Here is a 9333-nt window from a genome sequence, read left to right as displayed (position 1 = left end):
ATTCTATGAAACTGAAACACAATCCAAACTAATAAAGATGATAAAGGACTTTTAAGAAGACATGAATAAGGAGTTATAGGAAAATACATTCAAAGAAGTAGAAGTATTAAAAGAGGAAACAACTAAATATAAAGAAATACAGGAAAATATAATCAAACAGGTGGTTATGAATAAAACTGTCCAAGACCTGAAAAGGGAAATAGAATCAATAAAGAAAACAAAAACTGAAGTAATCCTGGAGATAGAAAACCTAGGAAAGAGAACAGGAACTACAGACATAAGCATCATCAACAGACTACAAGAGATGGAAGTGAGACTCTCAGATGTAGATGACACAATAGAAGAAATAAATACATCAGTCAAAGAAAATGCAAAATCTAAAAAGTTCATGACACAAAACATCCAGGAAATCTGGGACACTATGGGAAGTGCAAACCTAAGAATAATAGGAATAGAAGAAAGAGAAGATTCCCAGATCAAAGACCCAGAAAAACATCTTCAATAAAATCATAGAAGAAAATTTCCCTAACCTAAAGAAAGAGGTACCTATAAAGGTACAAGAAGCTTATAGAACACAAGACAGATTGTACCAGAAAAGAAAATCATCTGCCATATAATAATTAAAACACTATATAAAACAAAGAAAGAATTTTAAAAGCAGCAAGAGAAAAAGGCCAAGTAACATATAAGAAAGACCTACTAGAATTACAACTGATTTCTCATCTGAGACTCTAAAAGCTAAAAGGGCCTAGGCAGAGGACTTGAAGACCTTAAGAGCACAGATGTCAGCCCAGACTGCTATATCCAGCAAAACTTTCAATCAGCACAGTGGGGAAACCAAAATATCCCATGACATAACCAAATTTAAACAATTCCTTTCCACTAACCCAGCCCTTACAGAGGATACTAAAAGGAAAACTCCAACCCAATGAAGCTTACTACACTCAAGAAAACACAAGAAATAAATCATTTCACACTATTAAAACTAATAGAAGAGAAACACACACACTCAACCACCACCAATATCAAAATAACAGGAAGTAACAATCACTGAGCGTTGATATCTCTCAACATCAATGGACTCAATTCCCCAGTAAAAAGACACATGCTAACAGAATGGATACATAAACAGAATCCATCATTCTCCTGTATACAAGAAACACATCTCAGCAACAAAAATAGTCATTATCTCCATATAAAAGGCTGGGAAAAGGTTTTCCAAGTAAATAGACCCAAGAAACATGCTGGAGTAGCCAATCTAATATCTAATAAATAGACTTTATTAGATAAAGCAATCAAAAGAGACATGGAAAGACACTTCATACTCATCAAAAGAAAAATCCACCAAAAAGCAATCTCAATTATGAACATCTATGCCCCATGTGCAAGGGCATAAAAGAAACATGACAAAATTTAAATTAGATATTGAGCCCCACACATTGATAGTGGGAGACCTCAACACCCCATTCTCACCAATGAACAGGTCATCAAGACAGAAATTAAACAGAGAAATAATGAAACTAACAATGGTTATGATTCAAATGGACTTAACAGGTATCTATAAACATTTCACCTAAACACAAAAGAATATACCTTCTTCTCAGGACCTCATGAAACCTTCTCAAAAATTGACCACAAATAATTGGTCACAAAGCAAGCTTCAACAGAAACAAGATATTGAAATAACCCCATGCATTTTATCAGATCATCATGGATTAAGCCGAACTTCAACAACAGAAAACCTACATATTCATGGAAAAGGAACAACTCTCTACTCAATGATCGCTGGTTCAGAGAAGAAATAAAGAAATCAAAGACTTTCTAGAATTCAATGAAATGAGGGCACAACATACCCAAACTTAAAAAGCAGTGCTAAAAAGGAAGTTCATAGCACTAAGAGCCCTCGCAAAGAAATTGGAGAGTTATTATACTAATGATTTAAAAGTACATGTGAAGGCTCTAGAGAAAAAAGAAGAGGAAGCAAACACACCCAAGAGGAATAGACAACAGGAAACAGTCAAACTCAGGGCTAAAATCAATCAATTAAAAACAAAGAAAACGGTACAAAGAATCAACAAAACTGAGAGCTGGTTCTTTGAGAAAATCAACAAGATAGACAAACTCTTAGCCAAGCTAACTAAAAGACAGAGAGACAGCACCAAAATTAACAACATCAGAAGTGAAAAGGGAGACAACAGGCACTGAGAAAATTCAAAGAATCACTAGGTTTTACTTCAAAAGCCTGTATGCCACAAAATTGGAAATTTTAAATGAAATGAATGCTTTTCTGGAGAGATTCCAATTACCAAAGCTAAATCAAAATTAGATAAATTATCCAAATAGTCCTATAATACTCAATGAAATGGAAGCAGTCATTAAAAGTCTACCAACCAAAAAAAAAAAATCCCTAGACCAGATGGTTTTAGTATAGAATTCTACTGGACTTTCAAAGAAGAGCTAATATCAATACTCTTCAAACTATTCCACAAAATAGAAATGGAAGGAACATTGTCAAACTCATTCTATGAGGCCACATTCACCCTGATTCCTAAACCACGCAAAGATTCAACAAAGAAAGAGTTTCAGACCAATATTTCCTTTATGAACATTGTTGTAAAAACACTCAATAAAATATTCACAAACTGAATCCAAGAACATATCAAAGGCATCATCCACCATGATCAAGTAGGCTTCATCCCAGGGATGCAGAGGATGTCCTTGTCAGGAGTCAATGGGAGAGGGGCCCTTGGTCCTGTGAAGGCTTGATCCCCCAGTGTAGGGGAGTTCAAGGGCAGGGAGGCAGGAGTGGGTGGGTGGGGGGCACACCCTCATAGAAGCAAGAGGAGAGGGGATGGAATGGGGGTTTCTGGGGGCGGGGGGAATCAGGAAAGGGGTAACATTTGAAATATAAATAAATAAACCAATTTTAAAAAAGACTGGGCTTTGGTCTGCAAGAGCTATGCAATCTGGATGAGCTATCTGGAGAGCAAATACAGCTCTTTTAGAAATTTTTTCTAGCAGCTTTTCTAACTTTAGTCAGAAAACTCATGAGCTATCCAAAGAGCTTTTAGAATTTTTTCCTGAAAGAGATAGAGCTGTCTCAAGCAGAGAGATTTCTCAAGTAGAGAGCTGTCTTGAGCAGACTACAGAGCCAAGAGCTATTTACAGAAAGCTGACTAGGGAACCATCTTGAGTGGACTATGCGGCTATCGGCTTGTACCCATGATCTGACTTTTAGTCATTCTTTTGGTTGCTTCTGAAAACCCCTTCCTCAGAATCCTTTCCAAGCTGAGGCTGGTCCTTGGCAGAACTCAAGAAGTTAGACACCAACAACCCAAATAACCCAATTTAAAAGTGGAGTACAGCAGGGCTGGAGGGATGGCTCAGTGGTTAAGAGCGCTGGCTGCTCTTCCAGAGGTCCTGAGTTCAATTCCCAGCAACCACATGGTGGCTCACAACCATCTGTAATGGGATCTGATACCCTCTTCTGGTGTGTGTGAAGGCAGCTACAGTGTACTCATATTCAATCAATCAATCAATCAATCAATATATAAATATAAAATGGGGTACAGAGCTAAACAGGGAATTTTCAACAGAGGAATCTTGAATTGCCAAAAAGCACCTAAAGAAATGTTCAATATCCTTAGGTCATCAGGGAAATGGAAATCAAAACAACTCTGAGATGCCACCACACACAAATCAGAATAGCTAAGAAAAAAACTCGAAGAGCAGCACATGCTGACAAGTTTATGGAGCAAGGAAAATACTTTGTACTGCTGGGGGGTAGTACAAACTTGTACAACCACTCTGGAAGTCAACTTGGTAGTTACTCAGAAAATTGGGAATAGTTCTACCTCAAGACTCAGCTACACCACACCTGGGCATGCACCCAAAAGATGTGCCACCATGCCACAAGAATACTTGCTCAACTATGTTCATAGCAGCTTTATTATGATTCATATTAAGATTCATAATAGCTAGAAATTGGAAACAACCCAGATGTACTCAACTGAAGAATGGATACAGAAAGTGTGGTTCATTTACACAATGGAATACTACTCGGCCATTAAAAACAAGAACATAATGAATTTGGCAGGCAAATGGATGGAACTAGAAAATATCATCCTGAATAAGGTAACCCAGACCCAAAAGGACATGCATGGTATGTACTCACTTATAAGTGGATATTAGCCATAGAGTACAGGATAACTATGCTATAATCAACAGACCCAAAGAAGTCAATTAACAAAGAGGGCCCAATGAAGAATGGTTGAATCTTTCTCAGAAGAGGAAACAAAATAGATATTCAATGGAAGGAGGGATCTGGGTAGAAAAGAGGATCCGAAGGGGAGAGGGGTGTTGGGGGAGATCATATGTAGGGAAAGCAGGGGAGAGAAGAAGGGATATCAGCTGTGGGAGTGGGCAATCTTTAGGACGTGCCAGAAGCCTGGGATGAGGGAGACCCCAGAGGTCTAATGAGGGTAATTCTAGCTGAAACTCCCAGCAGTGGGGAATATGGATCCTAAATCGGCCACTTCCTATAGCCAGGCAGGACTCCCAGTGGAGGGATAAAAACAAGAACCCACCTACAAAACCTTTGACCCAAAATGTGCCCTGCCTACAAGATGTTCAGGGACAAAGATGGAGCAGAGACTGCAGGAATGGTCAACCAACAACTGGGCCCAACACGAGACCCATCTCATGGATAAAAAACAATCCCTGACACTATTAATGATACTCTCTTATGCTTGCAGACAAGAATCTAACATAACTGTCCTCTGAGAGGCTCTACACCGCAGCCAATGGAAAGAAATGTAGAGACTCACACCCAAACATTAGATGGAGCTCGGGGAGTCTTACAAAAAAGTTGGGAGAAAGATTGAGGGACCCAAAGAGGACACGGACTCCACAGGAAGACCAACAGAGTCAACCAACCTGGACCATTGGGGGCTCTCAGAAACTGAATCACCAACCAAAGAGTGAGCACAGGCTGGACTTTGTCCCCTGCACATATGTAGCAGATGAACAGCTTGATCTTCATACAGGTCCCCCCAAAACCTGGAGCAAGGGCTGCACTTGAGCCTGTTGCCTGCCTGCCTGCCTGTGGATTCCCTGTCCCTAAATGGATGTCTTATCTGGCCTCAGTGGGAGAGGATGCTCCTAGTCCCCCAGTGACTTGATGTATGTGAGTTTGTGGGGAGGGAGGGGGGTCCAGAGGATGGCTTCTTTTTCTCAAAAGAGAAGGGGAATATGGAATGGAATGGGGGAAGGACTTGTGTGATGGGGTACTGGGAGGAGAGAAGGGCCGATACTGGTTTGTAAAATGAATAAATTAAAAAAAGATTCTCAGTTTATTAAACATGAGAGATAGGATAATATCCCACACTCCCCCAAATATATCCTTTTTCTAATAGTCTTACTTATGATTTATGACTTTCTTTTGTTTTCTTACTACAAAAAAAAAATGTCCTGAACTATTAGGGTCTTATTTGTTTGTTTGTTTGTTTGTGTAGTGCTTGGAGTCAAATCTAGGGCTCTAACCATGCAAGGTAAGTCTGTGTTCTCAGCCCATGTGTATGTTACATGGGTATATCAGCTATGTTAGAATAATTACATTATTAAGATTGCAGATGGTATTGTGCTTGCTGACAGATTTCTTTCTCATTATATCAAGTTGGTTTCATTATAGCGTCTTGAAACCTATCCCAGCTTGTTGGAATAATGTTTTCTTCACATTATGTAAAGGTGTGTCTCTGTATTTTCAATTGTTAATTCTGTACGGCAGAGGACTAAATGCTGGGAGGATCAATATTGGTATTGTCATTTCTATGGCTCATAACCAGCCTTATATTTGTAAATATTTGTCTTTCCACACCTGCTCAGATACTTGAAGTTCGGCCAGCTCTCTATGCCTAGAGGCAATCTAGAATTGTAGCAGAGATTGTCTTGCGGTTGATTGGTTGTAATAAAGATCTGACAGCCAATCGTCAGAGAAGAAAATGGAAGGCAGAACTTGCAGGCAGATAATTATTTAGGGGGGAGAATGCAGAGGTGGGAGATTCAAGAAGGACATGGAGGAAGCAGAGAAAGGTATAGAGCTAGCCACATGGTGGGTCATTGGCTAGTTAGGTTAGGTTTAGAGTAGCCAGGAGACTGTCCAAGTAAAGGGCCTGAACTTTAAACTCTAATAGAAGCCTCCTTGTCATTATTTATCCTGCTGGAGGGGCCAAGAAAGTCCCCATATACTAGTTTTATGTCAACTTGACACAAGCTAGAGTCTTCAGAGAGGAGAAAGTCTCATTTGAGAAAATGCCTCCATAAGATCAGGCTGCAGAAAAGTCTGTAGGGCATTTTCTTAATTAGTCATCGATACTGAAAAGCCTAGACCATTGTGGGTGGTGCCATCCCTGGTCTGGTGGCTCTGGGTTCTACAAGAAAACAGACTGAGCCAAGGCAAGAGAAGCAAGCCAGGAAGCAACCCCTCCATGGCCTCTGCATCAGCACCTGCCTTCAGGTTCCTGTCCTATTTGAGTTCCTGCTCTGACTTCTCTCAGTAATGGACTGTAAGTGATGGACTGTAAGTGATGAGCTGTAAGTGATGGACTGTAAGTGATGGAATGTAAGTGATGAGCTGTAAGTGATGGACTGTAAGTGATGGACTGTAAGTGATGGACTGTAAGTGATGGAATGTAAGTGATGAACTGTAAGTGATGGAATGTAAGTGATGAGCTGTAAGTGATGGAATGTAAGTGATGAACTGTAAGTGATGGAATGTAAGTGATGAACTGTAAGTGATGGAATGTAAGTGATGAGCTGTAAGTGATGGAATGTAAGTGATGAGCTGTAAGTGATGGAATGTAAGTGATGAACTGTAAGTGATGGAATGTAAGTGATGAGCTGTAAGTGATGAACTGTAAGTGATGGAATGTAAGTGATGAACTGTAAGTGATGGAATGTAAGTGATGAGCTGTAAGCCCAATAAACCTTCTCCTCCCAGGGTTGATTTGGCCATGGTGTTTCAGAAGGAGAAACCCTAAGACAATATCCTACCCTTAGACTGAGTTCCTTTCTTCTTCCAGGTAGTTCCTTCTCTGGCTTTCTTATCACATACTAATTGGTTCCTGTGCTTCCAGATTGCCTGAGTCCTCTAGGGTTGGAAGGTGAGAAGAGACTGTCCGTAGCAAAGGCCAGTGTTTGTGGAGACTCATGGTTTCTCATGAAAGTCAGTTATGTCAAAGGATGTTTTCCTGAAACAGACACAGGTGAAAGGATGTTTTGCTAAAGCAAGCTTGTGGATGGATGTCTGACGAAGGATTCTTTTCTAATGAAACCCCTGTATTGGCTCACCTGACATTGTGCTACTGAGCTCTGTTTGTTGTGATTCCATAGACAGAAATGCACCAAATGGTGGCATTCTGGCTGCTTCTTGTCGCTTCCTTGGACTCAGGCTGATGGGCGGAGTGATGGCAGCTGAGACAGTCTCACATGAAGGTTTGTTAAAACAGACTCACATAGTAAGGCAAGACCTTACATATGAGGAGATGTGATGTTTGGAGGGAGTCTAAATAGGACTCAGCAGACAGTGACCAGAGGCAATGCTTCATTGGCCTTGTGTCTTTGCTGATCTTCTCTTCATTGAGAGAGGCACCGCAAAGAACTTCTCCTGGCATCCCTGCTGGTCCAGGTTGCTGATTCTGCAGAGACCTGGCTGTCTCTGCTAGGTCATGCCACCGCTGGTGATTTTGTGTTTGCTATCCCGACACCACTGAACTGGACTGCTAGTGTATTCGTGAAGTGTTTCCAAGTGGATCGAGCTGCCTCTGCTGACTCCTGTGAACTGAACTGCTGATTTCCTGACAACGCAGATGGGATTTACTCCAAAGAACAATTTTTAAACAGGTCCACTTCCCTTGTATCCTCCTAACCTTTCTTTTCCACCTTCTCTGGTGGGTGGAGGGCTAGAAGGGAAGATAAAGCACTTAAAAATCCATGTTAAAAGTAAGGTTTTGGAAAAAAATGTAAGCTACACATTTGTGTGTTGGGTAAGAATATTGGTAATTATTCAAGTGGTTCCTGCTCCACCTCCACCCTCTCCTTCAGCAGTACCCCTATAGTATCCTCCAACCTTTTATCTGAGAGCCCCTCTCTTTGAGGCAGGAAGCCTTATGGCTCAGTCTTTTCCAATGTCCTCAAGGTCAGACCCATCACACAGTCCTCTATCCCCTTAAGAATGCTCTGTTGGTGTGGGAGAGATACCTCAGTGGTTAAGAGCATTGGCTATTTTGTTTGTTTGTTTGTTTTTTGTTTTTTGTTTTTTCGAGACAGGGTTTCTCTGTAGACCAGGCTGGCCTCGAACTCAGAAATACGCCTGTCTCTGCCTCCCAAGGGATTAAAGGTGTGTGCCACCACTGCCCGGCCAAGCACTGGCTATTCTTACAGAGGGCTTGGGTTCAATTCCCAGCATCTACAGTACAACTTACAACCATCTAAAAGTCCAGTCCTAGGGGATCTAACGCCCTCTCCTGGTCTCCTGGGTTATACACACACATGATGCATATGGCAAAAACCACACACAAAATAATAAAAATAATTCTTTAAATAAAGAATATTCTGGCTCCTTCTCCTACAGCCCTATCCATGGAAGATTTGGCATTTTCTCTCCACTAGTGTAAGTACATGCCGTTGCTTGGCTACCAGGCAGTCATTCCCAGCCATAGTCCTTGACCTTCTCAGAGGAAAAGAAAATTTAAGTTTCTAAGTATGGTTTGAATTTCTGAAACTTCTAAATGGCCTGAATTCATTCAATATTCTCTTACAAGGATAAAAGTGTCAACTTTTTTCCCCTTCACTTTTAGAGAGTTTCCAAGTTTGGTCTGACTTTAGCCAGTGTCTGCTCCCAAGCTAGACAGAGGTCCCAAGCTAGACAGAGGTCAGCAAAGTTCCATGCAGCCATGCCATGGCTGGGGCTGGGGTAAACGGAATGTGCCATGGCTGGAGCTGGGGTAAATGGAACGTGCCATGGCTGGGGCTGGGGTAAATGGAACATGCAGAAGAGGTTTGGAATTTTTAGATAAGTCGAGTTTTCTTCCTTGAGTGACTTAATTTTTTCGGGCTATTTGCAAAGTCCAACTTCTCTGAATATTTGCCCAACTTCCCACCCTTTATGTCTCATTAACACCACATCGTGTGGGAAGGGCAGGTTTTTCGGGGAACTCGGTAAATTACAAGTGACTTTAACCACCACTTCCTCCGTTCTTCCTTCTGCATCTTAGCCAAGCTTAAATTTGGAGTGCGAAGGATTTCACCTCTCTCTCTCTCTCTCTCTCTCTCTCT

Source organism: Mastomys coucha, unplaced genomic scaffold (assembly GCF_008632895.1).
Source record: "Mastomys coucha isolate ucsf_1 unplaced genomic scaffold, UCSF_Mcou_1 pScaffold14, whole genome shotgun sequence".
NCBI lineage: Eukaryota > Metazoa > Chordata > Mammalia > Rodentia > Muridae > Mastomys > Mastomys coucha.
The sequence above is the reverse complement of the archived record's forward strand: the minus strand, read 5'-3'. Positions refer to the sequence as shown.